The sequence below is a fragment of the Tyto alba genome, unplaced genomic scaffold (genome assembly GCF_018691265.1).
Source record: "Tyto alba isolate M040663 unplaced genomic scaffold, T.alba_DEE_v4.0 Super-Scaffold_27, whole genome shotgun sequence".
Taxonomy (NCBI): domain Eukaryota; kingdom Metazoa; phylum Chordata; class Aves; order Strigiformes; family Tytonidae; genus Tyto; species Tyto alba.
In genome coordinates, this window is record NW_024881301.1 from 4,528,954 (window position 1) to 4,541,798 (window position 12,845).

Genomic DNA, 12,845 nt, shown 5'->3' on the forward strand with positions numbered 1-12,845 from the left:
TGAGCTCATTAGTAATCTTTTTCCTCACTCATAAGAAATACTACTGCCCTTTCATAATTCCCAGTTCCCTGCACAGAGACCTTTTCAAATGTTGTACTTCTCAGAAATCTTTCATATCTGCATATTTCACTACTCTTTAAGGAAAAAAAAAAAAAAAAGAAGTAAGCCCTCGGGGTTTATGTTGTTCCCAATAGGAGGGCATGTTCAAGGACACATTGAAGACATGTCCTAGGGAACTGTTTTAAATGCAAATATTTATATGAGAGGAAAATGAAGAAGTATGTTAGAGTTGTACAGGTTTCCAAGTACCAGTCAAAAGAAGCCACAGAAACCTTGGGACTTACTTCTTTTCTTCTAACAAAAGATGAAATGCTGTAAACCAATTCACTGCCAACATCTCCATTTGCGACCTTCACTTATACATGAGAAAGCAAGACTCAACAATGAATGAGAATCAAAATAGATTGAAAATGTCATTGCACAGCTGCCAAAGGAAAGGGCTTTTTTGGTTACCAAAGCAAATGCCTATTTTTAGATTCTCAAGGCTAGTTTAATGCATATCATTCATTAGCTGAAGCATTACACTTCTGTAACACATTTTTCATTTTCTTTATACTATTTGCATATCTCTCTCTAACATGCCTATAGATACCCTTCCCTAGGTTATCTGTATCCAGCAGAGCAAGGAAACAGACTAGATGTAGCAGTACTAGATGTAGCAGTACAAGATGTAGTAATAGAATTACAAAACAACATAGCTACAAAACTAGTACCCGATGTAGTAATATTTTCAAAACCTGTTTAGTCATTCTACTTTCTTCCTTGTGTATGTAATACTATTTTATTTTTCTGACATGCCACAGTATATAAATGCTGCCAAATGACTGTTTTCTCTATAGTAGTAAATAGTTTTTCTTCTTGATTATAAGAAAATTAAGGTTTGAAGACATATTTGCATTTAAATTCATAATTCCATTTGTTAAATTAACTCTGTGATTTTGTTTAAATAATCAGATGACCTAAATAATCAATTTACATAGAAAAAGAAAGGGGACAAAAACATTCTTGGGCAATTCTGTGTTTGCACATAGAATACCAAATGGTTGTGACTCATTTTCATTCTGGCTTTTGTTCTCATCGGCAATTGCTGAGTTTTTCATGACATTACTGATGTATACAAAAATACTGAAATTTCTCTTAGAGAGTTCCCCTTCCAGGAAGTTTCACCTTCCAGAAAAAGTTTTAATTTGATGCTGTAGGAGAGTGAACAGGGAAACACATCTACATTCCAATGATATGCACATAGATTATAGCTCTGTCTTCAGTAGAAACCATGAATGATAGACTAATGTATTAGGAACTTAGCCAAATCTTTTACCAGAAAAATAATAACATGCAACTTTGAACTAGCGTCCCTCATTTGCCTGAACAAATTGTGTTTGATTCATTAATTGGAGTTAAACAATAGTTGCTCTGGCAAGCTTTCAATGTCAGACTGCCACTTTTGCCTTTTACAGTGTTCCAGCAAGGTCTTTTTATTACTCTTATAATAGTTGTCTCACATATTCTGATCAGTACTCTGTATCGTTAAAATAGATGTTTAGATCTAGGTCCTTGATATTAAATCCTCATACCCTTTGTTCTACTCTGTCCACATCACAATATTTCTATTCTATTATCTTCCTTTTATCACTACTGTATCAGTTACTACATTGCTACAGAGAATAAAATCAAAGCAAAAGCACTATAAAAAAAGTTTATTAGTGAATCAATATTTTCTGTTAAAAATGATGTGCTAGTATTTACTGTTATTCTTCTATTGGAAGTGATTCTATGGTACTCCACATTCTAAAAACATCCTTAATAACACACTGTTAATTATATATTCTATGTCTAAATATTTGCCCAATATTTGCTAAGTAAAGGAAAATTCTAATGTTCATATGCAGGTGTGCAAACAGATTAGCTCCTGAAAAGTATTCTCAACTTTATTTTTGCAGAGCATTATGTTCAGAATCAGAAAGAAAGTTTATGTCAGAATTTCTTCTTAATTCTTCCCGAGTTTTCACCAGTGCCAAAATTAAGGTCTAGGAAATTACACCAGACTAAAAGACAGAAGAATACAGTCCTTATTTTTTATTCTGGGGAATTTAATAACATTTTAAGCAAAGTCCAGATACATATAGTGTCACGAATGCAATACAAATAACAAATCATAGCTTATTAGTGAGTTGAGAGGATACACTTCCTGATGTGGTACAGTCAGCAAATTGGCAAGAAAATCAAAGCAAAAGGGAAGGGGAGTATATTAGAGGAAAAGAAAGAACAAAAGGCAGGTATAAGACTTAGTGACTATAGAATATTTTTTAAGGACAATCACCAGTATCATTTCACAGAATAGCATAGCAATACTTCTATCACAGTAGTAGTATTACAGTTCCAGTCCTCTGTTTCCGTTGTCTTCTAAATCTGTCCTCTTACAGCTTGACTTTCTGTGGCTTTGATAGCTAAGGAAACTCTCAGAGTTGCTCCATCATATCACTGTGTTTTACCAAACAAATGCTACAGTTATGGGAGTGAAATCCTGGGATTTTTGCCAATGACTTCAGCAGGGACAGGTTTTCATACCTGCAGCTATGATGAGTCCTAACCATCGAGACCAGCACAGCCAGACTTCAAAGTGCAGAGAGCTCAGGGAGCCATCCCTTCACCTTGTGTCACTGGGCACCACTGAAATGAGCCTGGCTCCATCCTCTTTGCGTCTTCCCTTCAGGTGTTTATATACATTGATGAGGTCCCCCCCTGAGTCTTCTCTTCTCAAGGCTGAGCAGTCCCATGTGTCTCAGCCTTTCCTCGTAAGTGAAGTGCTTCAGTCCCTTCATCACCCTTGTGGCCCTTTGTTGAACTCTCTCCAGTATGTGCATCTCTCTCTTGTACTGGGGACCCCACCACTGGGCACAGTGCTCCACGTGTGGCCTCACCAGTGCTGAGTAGAAGGGAAGGATCACCTCCCTGGACCTGCTGGCCACACTTCTCCTAATGTAGCCCATTGGCCTCCTTTGCAGCAAGGGCATGTCGCTGGCCCATGTTCAACCTTGTGTCCACCAAGACCCCCACATCCTTTTCTGCCAATCTGCTTTCCAGCTGGGTGGCCCTCAGCATGTGCTGGTGCATGGGGTTTTTCTTCCCCAGGTGCAGGACTTTGCACTTCCCTTTGTTGAACTTCATGAGGTTCCTGTTGGCAACATTTCTCCAGCCTGTTAAGATCCTGCTGGATGGCAGCATGAACCTCTAGCAGATTAGCCAATTCTCCGTGTGGATGATGACATTTCCAAGACCCTGAAACTTCAACAATAAATAGAAACAGGTATCCACATATTAAAGTGGAAAAATATCAGTATCAGATGTTATATGGATAAAATATTGTTGCAATTATCTGGCATACATATTACATACTTGGTCAACTCAATATGAAAGTAATCAAAACTATGCAAAATCTCTCTTTGGTGGCTGAAGCAAAGCTGTTTATTCTTCAAAGTTGTCTTGTTCTCTGCGTGCAACCTTTCAGAAATTATTCACTTGCTTCTTCATGACTAAGAAAGGCAGTTGGTGTCAAGGAAGTCCTTTATTTTAATAGCAAGGTTGTTTTCCTTGCTATCACTGTTCTCACATGTTCAAAATTTTAATTAACCAGCAAGGTCAACATTTGCTGTTTGCTTTTTTTTTCTCTGCCCAGATGTGTTGGTGTCTTTCTCACTTGACTTTGAAAATTGCAGCACATTTTTATCTCTGTTCAGTTACCAAGGAGGAAATCAGTTTGTTTGTTTTTTTTTTTTTTTTTTTTTTTTCATTATGAATGAATATGTAGCTTCATGTTCTTAGACACCACCACAGCAAAAATTGCTTATCAAGTGTCTGGGCATCCCAAAATTACTTCTGCTAAAGTTAAAATGACTTTTAAAAACAGTATTCATGAAGAGGTTGCAGTATAGCACTGCAGAGTCATTTGAGTTCTAAACTCTAGCTAGCTCTCCAGCATCACAGTGGAGAATGCTATTACAGTCTGGAATCAAGGTTAATTCCATAAGAATTCATTTGAAACTGTAGTTCATCTAGCCTTCCTTGCACATCCACTGGAGGACATCACAGAGACTTCCTGACATTTGTTATAGAATGTTTAGGTCTTTAGCAAAAAGCTATGTCTCAGGGGATGTTCTCTCTACCTGGAGAGAGAAGAAATGTTGCTTTGGCCTCTGACACAAGAATGAAATATTAAATGATCCAATCCACAGAAATAAAATATCAGGCATTCTAGAAAAAGATGCAAAAATGAAGGAGGGATTCTAAAACAAGTGCTTATAATACTGGGATCGGAGGGAAAATTACTTTCTGATCATAAGTCTAATGATTGATGATAACTTACCCCTGACTGTTGCCAGTCTTTGATACCTTCCAAACTTCAAAGTAAGGGAATAAAAATACTCCTGGAGACTAAGCTGTGCATCAAAACTTGTGAAAATTCCTTCCTGTTTCATGTGCTATCCATGATCCATGAGATATACTAAATTCAATAAAAGACACTGCACAAAATATTGCCAGCATATTAAAAGCAAGTATGAGTCTGTAAAACACTTCATAATCTTCACAAGCATCATATTTAAACAATGAAGGTTTCTTGCCTATTTTACTTCACTTGAAAAGCACCTGCAGTGTTTCACTCTTTTAATAGTTACAGACCTTATATATCCGATGCCTTTTGTAAGATTATGCCTAAAAATCTCTCCAGCTCTGATGATTATCCTGATGAATTTTGAAGAATAATCATAACCTCTCTAAAACTTCCACTTTGATATCTTAAATAGATATGTTAACTTTATAAAATACCTCCTCTTATTATTAAGTTAACCTTTCTCCATCTCTGTTCAAATTTATATCATTTTATAAGCATGGATGATAAAAACTTGAAGTGACATTTTAAAGAACATCTTGCTAACACTATGCACTGTAACACTAAAATTCCTAAGTCTTTACTGAAAATTATTTTTGTGATCTTAAAATGACTCTGTGTCATTCTGGACAGGATATTCCTCCTGTAATCTGCCAGTAAATCCAGTTCCTTCTCTTGAAGTGCTAACTCCAGTTGATAAGCCTTCAATTTAGAGTAAAAATTCTGGATTTGGTCCCTATGTGCATTGCTTTCTACTATCCTATTTTATCTTCTGTAATTCCATTTCACAATGTATGACCCACCTTTTCCTACCAACACTGGCAGGATCTTTCAAGTGTTGCATCATCCATGCCATGGATTATTAATGCAAACATTAATCTTATTTTTTTAAAGAAGTATCAGCAGAACTTGTTCCAAGACTGGTTCTTGGAAAACACAATTTCTAGCCTCTATCCATCTGAACAACTCTCTTATCAATGTATCTCATTGTAGTCTTCCCTTCATCTATCATGTTTATCATCCCATAGTCCTTGTTTTAATTCCCACCTTCATTTAATTTCCCTTGACATTCATTTTAATTCTTTTGAATCAATGCTTTACTTAAATCTAGATTATTAAATTGACTGCACTAATTCCATGTAAAGGTTATCAAAGAAAGATATACTATAACGAGACAATCTCCTTTAGCCAAAATCACATTGAATTTATCTTTTTTAAACCCCACAGTCTTGGTTACTCTTCCTTTCAAAATCTATTATAGCACACTGTATTAACAATAAATGAAGATTTCTTCTGGATATCTCACTTTTCCTTTTCGGATACATCTACATTTACTATTCTCTAATGGGTATAAATAAAGTAGCACTCCCAAAATTGCAGGTTCTTTTTAAACCACTGTTACTAAACATTTTCCAGGCTGTTCAAATTTCACACAATACATACTTATTTTTATATCCACCATGGACTTGATCATTTCTATTTGCTATCCTTGTTGGATAGTCTTTCCTTATTTGTATACATAATTTCTTCTATTAAAACTGGGGCAAACTATTAAGATCTGTGACATCTGACGTCCCCTAATCTCCACCTGATCCTCAGAATATGGCCCCACTTGTCCCCTTCATATTATCTCTATAGTACTGTGGTTAGAAAACTCCTTATAACTTCCTTTAGTTTCTTTGAAGGATCTAACTCAGATATCTATCTTGCCATTCTCACTGTATTTTTGTACTTTCTGACCTATAGATCTATAACCATCTCATTTCAGTAAATTTCCTGATTATCTACAATGTCCTGTGTTACGTGTTTAGTGGCTCAGGCACATCCATAGTTCTTCCTTATCTACATACTTGAAAACTCAAGCCCAGACTAGTGAAATTTTATCTTCATGTGATTCCATGTCTCTTTCACATTTCAGACCATGGGTGCCTCTTAGTTTCTTTACAGCCCCAAAATTTGGTTTCCTGAAATCTGAGGCTTTAATTATTACCAACCTGTCTGTCTATCCTGCACTTGAACCTAGCGTGGTAACTTTGAATCTATTTGTGCTCAATCATTCCAAGGTTACTTTCTCAAACAGTTTTTCTCATTGCTCAGTCCTGGCTCTTAAATTAAGATTCATAGCTTTTAAAGTAAATGTAGCACGGCAGTTACATTCTTTTGCTTAGTAAAGAAATCTGTCCAGTATTGTTTCCAAGAATACTTGAGCTCCTATCATAGTATGTATGATTACTATTGTAATCCGTTAGCATTTTTTTTGTCAAAACTGTGTCTATGAAATCTAAAATTTTCCATAACTTAGACTACTATGTAATTTTTTCAGTTTCAAAGAGTTTTCTAACCCATATCCAACTCTGTTTTGCACATTATAAAAACTCTTCAATGTGTTAGGGCAGTGCTCTTGTTCTTTTTAAAATAACCTCTTCTTTTAGTGATTTCTACCTAATTGCTCTCTTACATGCAAGGAATACGGATATAGAAAGTTTCGGTTTTGATACCTGATGTGAGTAAAAAAGAGTCATGGGATTAGTAAAGATAGTACATGAAAAAAATATTTGATGAATAATACTCAAGCAACTCCCCTATCAGCCCCTCCTATGCAATTTTATTATGCATCTTTGATGTAAGACAAAATAAAGCTGTGCAGAGCAAATACCTCCTGTTTAAAAATATTCAAGCTATTTTCATTCTGTTATATTTATTTTCCCACTTACACTACCTTCTTAAATTTTTTTCTTAATATGTAACTAGGAAAATAGAGAAGAAAGCATAATACAGAACTAAATCCAGAGTGTAAATGTGCCCTATGACCTCTTGAAAAAGCAAGAAATCACACTTGCCTCATATTAGTCAACACTCGTAACTCTGCTAGATCTCTAGGAAAATTCAACAGACTTATCAAAGGAGAATAAAAGTAAACTCCTTTACCACATCCTATTGAAGGTCCATTAAATTCATCCTATCTCTCACAGCAGATAGTAACTGATATTTAGGGGGGAAAGTATAAGAAGCAAAGCACATGTGGCATGGTCTTTTCCCTGTATACTCTCCAACTCTGCCAATTGGTATTTAGGGACTCCCAAAGTCAAGGGTTCAGACCTGTGTCTCGAACAACCGCTGATGTGCAGACCCTGTGTTATTTTTTTCTTATCCTTTTTCTAACGTATTTATGCTCCTGTCCTCCATTATATGACAGCACCGAGTGGCACCACTTGATTATTTACTGTACAAATAAAAATGCCTGCTTTTATTTGTTTTATTTCTATTGCCTGACCATTTCCATTCTAAATTCTCAGCTTGCAAGAAACTGTGACTAAACATTCCCTATTTTTCTCTATATGTCACTTGTTGCATTGCAAATCTCTGTCATAGTCCTTTTACTCACACATCTTACCTTCTACCCACTGTCTTCCACTGCTGATACTGTATTTAGTTTCATTATATGAAACCCACTCATTTTAATTTCCATTCTTGATAGCTTCTTTGCCTCCTGTAGGTGTTTTCTGAGATGACTGGAGCAGCATGAAGTATTCAAAATGTAAATCCATAAATTTACACAGTGGCATGATTGTGTTTTTTATTTTGCATGCTCTCTTCCTTTCCTAATAATTTTTAAGATCCCACTTGCTTTTCAAATGCCCCTGAGTAATGACTTAAGATTTTCTGAGGAACAACAGTAACCTTTACTGTGAGGGGTTTCTTCATTGAAAGCTGTATATGCTTTTTCCTGTAATTCAGGACCGAGTGTGTACACTTCCAAAAAACAAATACTTGTACTTTGGTAATAGGGAAGATTAGTTGGTTATAAATATCATTAGTTCTTATCATAGCTACCACTTGACTGTCTAGATCATATCATTTATGTTAGATCTTTCTCTGTCATTTCTCGTATCAAAAGAAAAGAGGAAGAAACAGCATTTAGCAGAATTTGTTAAACACAAAAAAGCTGCACTGAGTTTCTTATTGGCAAGATATATTTTGACTCCTACTGCTGAATTTTCTGCATTAGGTTAGTTTATGACATTTCATCACCAACCATGTCCTTCTAAATCCTTTTGGTTTGGACCAAGTTTTTAATCTTATTTTCAAGAAGCTACGTTTAATGTGAGCTCTTTGGTTCATTTTGTTCTTGGTTTTGGCCTGAACATGCCAAGAAAATCTTTAATATTTTCTTCACTGTCACTTGAGTGGTAGAATATTCTGGTACCTCACTTCCAAATCAACTGACAAAATAAACTGACAGAGCAACCACTATTTTCCTGGCATTTCACATGAAGAGACTTTTTTTTATCCAAGTGTCAAATATGCCCATGTAATATTAAATAAATTATTTCAATTTAATTAACATTCATTATCTGTATTTAAACTGAATTTATTAAAACCAAAACTATTTATTAAAAAGTATCACATTATAGAAAGATATTCTTATATAAAGATTTGGATGTATATGTATTTAAATGGCAAAGAAAAAAATTATCTAGCATTTATTTGAAATAGCACAATGAAATATCCGATTATTTCCCAGTTCCAAGAAAGCAAATGAAAATTGAGATCTGCTGTGACAACAGGTACACTCAGATCATGAAAAGTGCACCTTTTCCTAGGCAAATAGTGGTTTTCATATGAGAATCATATGAGAATTATTAAGCGCAAACAAGAAAAGCTAGCTCAATTACATAAGGTGCGTTTTATTATTCTGTGATGTAAAACTGATATAACTTAAAATTAGATAAACATTTAAATTAAAGCAATTTCAAAATCAGAGATTTCATCTTAAATTTCAGAGCATGCTTGCATTTTATTATGAGAAAAAGAGAAGTGCAAAAGCATGAGACTATAGGCTCCAGAGTCTTATTCAACCCAACACTTGTGTGGGAATGAGTAATGTGTAAAGCTTCAGACCACTGATAATAATTACTCTCTAAATTAAAGATGAGCTTTATCCCATCTTCTTTGATGATTAAGAAAGCCAAATTTTCAAAGCTAATTAGTTTCTCAGTTAGGGTCATTGTTGTTTATTGTTCAGGCACCCTTAAGTTAATTAGTATGCCTGACCTAAATTAAGAATATTTAGCACATTTTATTAACAATGCACAGTAACAGAAATCCCTGACCAAAAGATATGCTGGGCCTCTGCTTTGTGAGGTGGCCTAACAAGGAAGCAAATTTCACACCCAAGGATGCTTCCAACATAAACATCTGGCTGCAGGTTCTTGGTTACTCAACTAGCAAAAGTTGCACGATCCCGCTGCACAGGGAAAAGTGGCTTCCATGTTTTCCCAATCCTCTGCTGGTGTTATATTGCTCCATGTGTTGTGAGGAGTTGAGCACAGCCAGCCAAGAAAGTACTCTGAACTAAGGAAGCAGTGAGAACTGGTGTGCTCTTCCAGCTCAACAGTCTGCTGCCCTCACCAGTAGAAAGTCGCTGGCATTTTAGAGAAAAAGAGGAGAAATCAGAAAAGACTGAATGTTCTTTTCTGTTGTATAACCTGCCACCTTCCAACAATAAGCATTTTACAACTTTCTGAACAAAGGTGGCAACTGCTTTTAATATCCATGGCCTAATAATTCTGGTACTTGGATTATGAGAAACAGTAAGCAGTCCTTCTCAAGTCATATTGTCTTTGTCATTAACAATTGTGTAGACTTCTACCATACCACTTATTTTTTCCAAGCTCAAGAATCCTGCTCCACTTGTCTTCATAACCACAATCTTTTCTTTTTGCTTTTTTGTACCGCTTTTGTTTCTACTACTCCTTTTATGAAATGGCTTAATAGAATTGCAAACTGTTTTTAATATATGAAGGTATCTGTGGTTACAGAGAATATATACTATTAAACATAAAGAGGTTTATGCTGTTTCTTTCCAAATAATTACTGCTGGTTTATTTTCCTTTGATTGACATTGGTCACTGAGCTCACAGTATTCCCAGAGAACTATCCCAAATCTATTCTCAGTGAGGTAACGTCAAGGCTAGAGCCTGTCATTCTGTTCTTATCACTTTAGCAAATCTTTCCATTATTATATTAATTTAAAATTTCAGTTATCAGTTTTTGACCTTTTCACTTAATATGGTAATATTCTTGCATAACTTTGGGTTGTCAGCCTTAGATTTGGCTGTCATTAATATAATTTGCCACTGTTACTGTGTTACTATTAATCTCCTTTCTCACATCTTTTATGAATATATGGACAGGTTCCAGCTGCCAACCTCCCCTATAGCAGAACTTCCATAATTCTTCTTTCCCCCATTTTAAACCACCTATGATCACAGTAAAACCTCTCTTCCTCTTGCAATTTTCACTAGGATTTTTTTGGTGATGGGATTTATCAAACTTTTTGAACATTCCTGCACCAGTTAGGTGAAATTTAGCAATACGCTTATGGAGTCCAGCATTACACTGCAGCTGATTTGTGAGATATAACTTCCCTCTACACAAGTCAAGCTAATTCTCCGGTATTTCATATGTATTCATGTTCTCACTGAGCCTACACTCCAATAATCCCATTTACTAAGTGGGCTCCAAGATAACCAAATTACAAGTAACATTTTTTTTAAATATTATTTTTTCAAGTCTATGATACATAATGCTATCAAAGTTTGACATAACACAGTTGGAGGATTCATTCTACAATAATGTGACTCAGTTGTGGACATTTGCAGGGTCTCTGTGCCCAAAGTAGCATGAAACAAAGAATTGCTTTTCCACTCACATTCTTGTTCCTTGACTCTAGCCCTAAGAATGCACTCATGGGAACTTTAAATATAAGCATATTCATGCAAACCCATGGTTAAAAGCACTGCAAAGGAAGAAAGATAATTCAGAGCTCCAGCTATGAGAGATTCCTCCCGTCCAAACAAAAGCCTTGAAATGTGTCCATCAGCTCATGGATACGCAGCAAACAGGTCAGGGATTTACTGCAGTTACACAACATAACTCTTCCGATGGGCAGGCCAGCCCATTTTCAAATACCTTTCTGCTGCACAAATGCTTCCTGGTGATGAAGAAGGTGTGAATGACTCTAAAAAGTGCTGCGACGAAAGGGCATTTACTCACTCACGTGGAATCTCCAACTGGATTTTTGAACAGTGGAGCAACTTCGACGCTACTGACACTTAAGGAAGGCTCCAGATCTTTTGGGGGAAGCTAATGGAAGATAAGGAGCACATGAGTAACCAACAATTTTGTGCCAGACCCGACGGCCTATCCAGCCCAGCATGCCTTCTCCAGCTGCGGCTGTAAGCTGATGCCCAGGAAAAGTAAGAATAAGGTTGCCAGCTATGACACTTCCAACAGCCTTGGGCTGAGGGTACCGTGACCCCAGCCCAGTGCTATTCCTGCCTTTATTTCTTCTGTCGGTATTTGACCAGTTTCCCCTTGAACTCCTGCAGATTTCTCACAACCACAGAAGGAGCTTCACGTGTAGGACGAGGAAAACATGAGCGGTACAAAGCCAGGCCAGAGTTTTAAGACTGTTAATTATGGTTTTGGAATAGACAGTCTTGGGTCAACCGACTCTAGGCACCTATTCTGACAGATGTGGGTTTGTCCCACACTGACACTAAACAAAGAATTTTTTTAAAAGTGAAGTTCTGACCACAAGGTTAGTACTCCGGGTTATTATATTTGGAAATTATTGCAGGTCCAAACAAATCCATTCCCTTTCTATGTCCACAATTACTTGAACGGAGCATAATGAATTAAAATATTTAGAAATTAGGCCCTGTGCTTCCCACCTACCTGCAAAACCCACTATGGCAAAGCGAAGGGCTGGGTACAGCTGCAGGGGACTGGGGAGGGGGGCAGCGGGCTCTTCCTGTGTGCTTACACAAACGCCTGAGGTGGGACACCCAGGTGAAGCTAAACTGAAGGCCAGCGGTACCAGGTTGTCTTCTTAAGACAAATCAGGCTTTACCAGTCCAAACAAAAAAAATGAAACACTGCAGTCATTTTTCCTCCGCTCCCATTGAGTCTGTGTGGTGGAGTCCGGTGCAATGTTGTAGGTTTGTGGTGCAACCGTCAGCAGAGCCAGCCTGCAGCACCAACACGCCAGGGGATACTGCAGCGTGCGGCTCTGAATGCCATCGGCCCTTATCACAGGTTACCGCAGGGCCCTGTGCCCCGGGAACTCGCTCAATCCACCTCTTGCCTTCAAGTGCGCTGGGCCCAGGATGCATTCGTTTGTAACCAACCCATAGGGAACACGCTTCTGTACCTTACCCACATGGGTAGAGGGAGGCAAGGCCATAGTTTCAGCCATTCCAGCATTTCTTATGCCCACGCAAACACGCAGGTGTCCCACTACAACTGCCTGATTGTTACACCTCTCCCTACCTTCTCGCTACCCACAATACTGGTGACCTCAAGAAGCAAATGTCCAATTCTTTCAGATGCA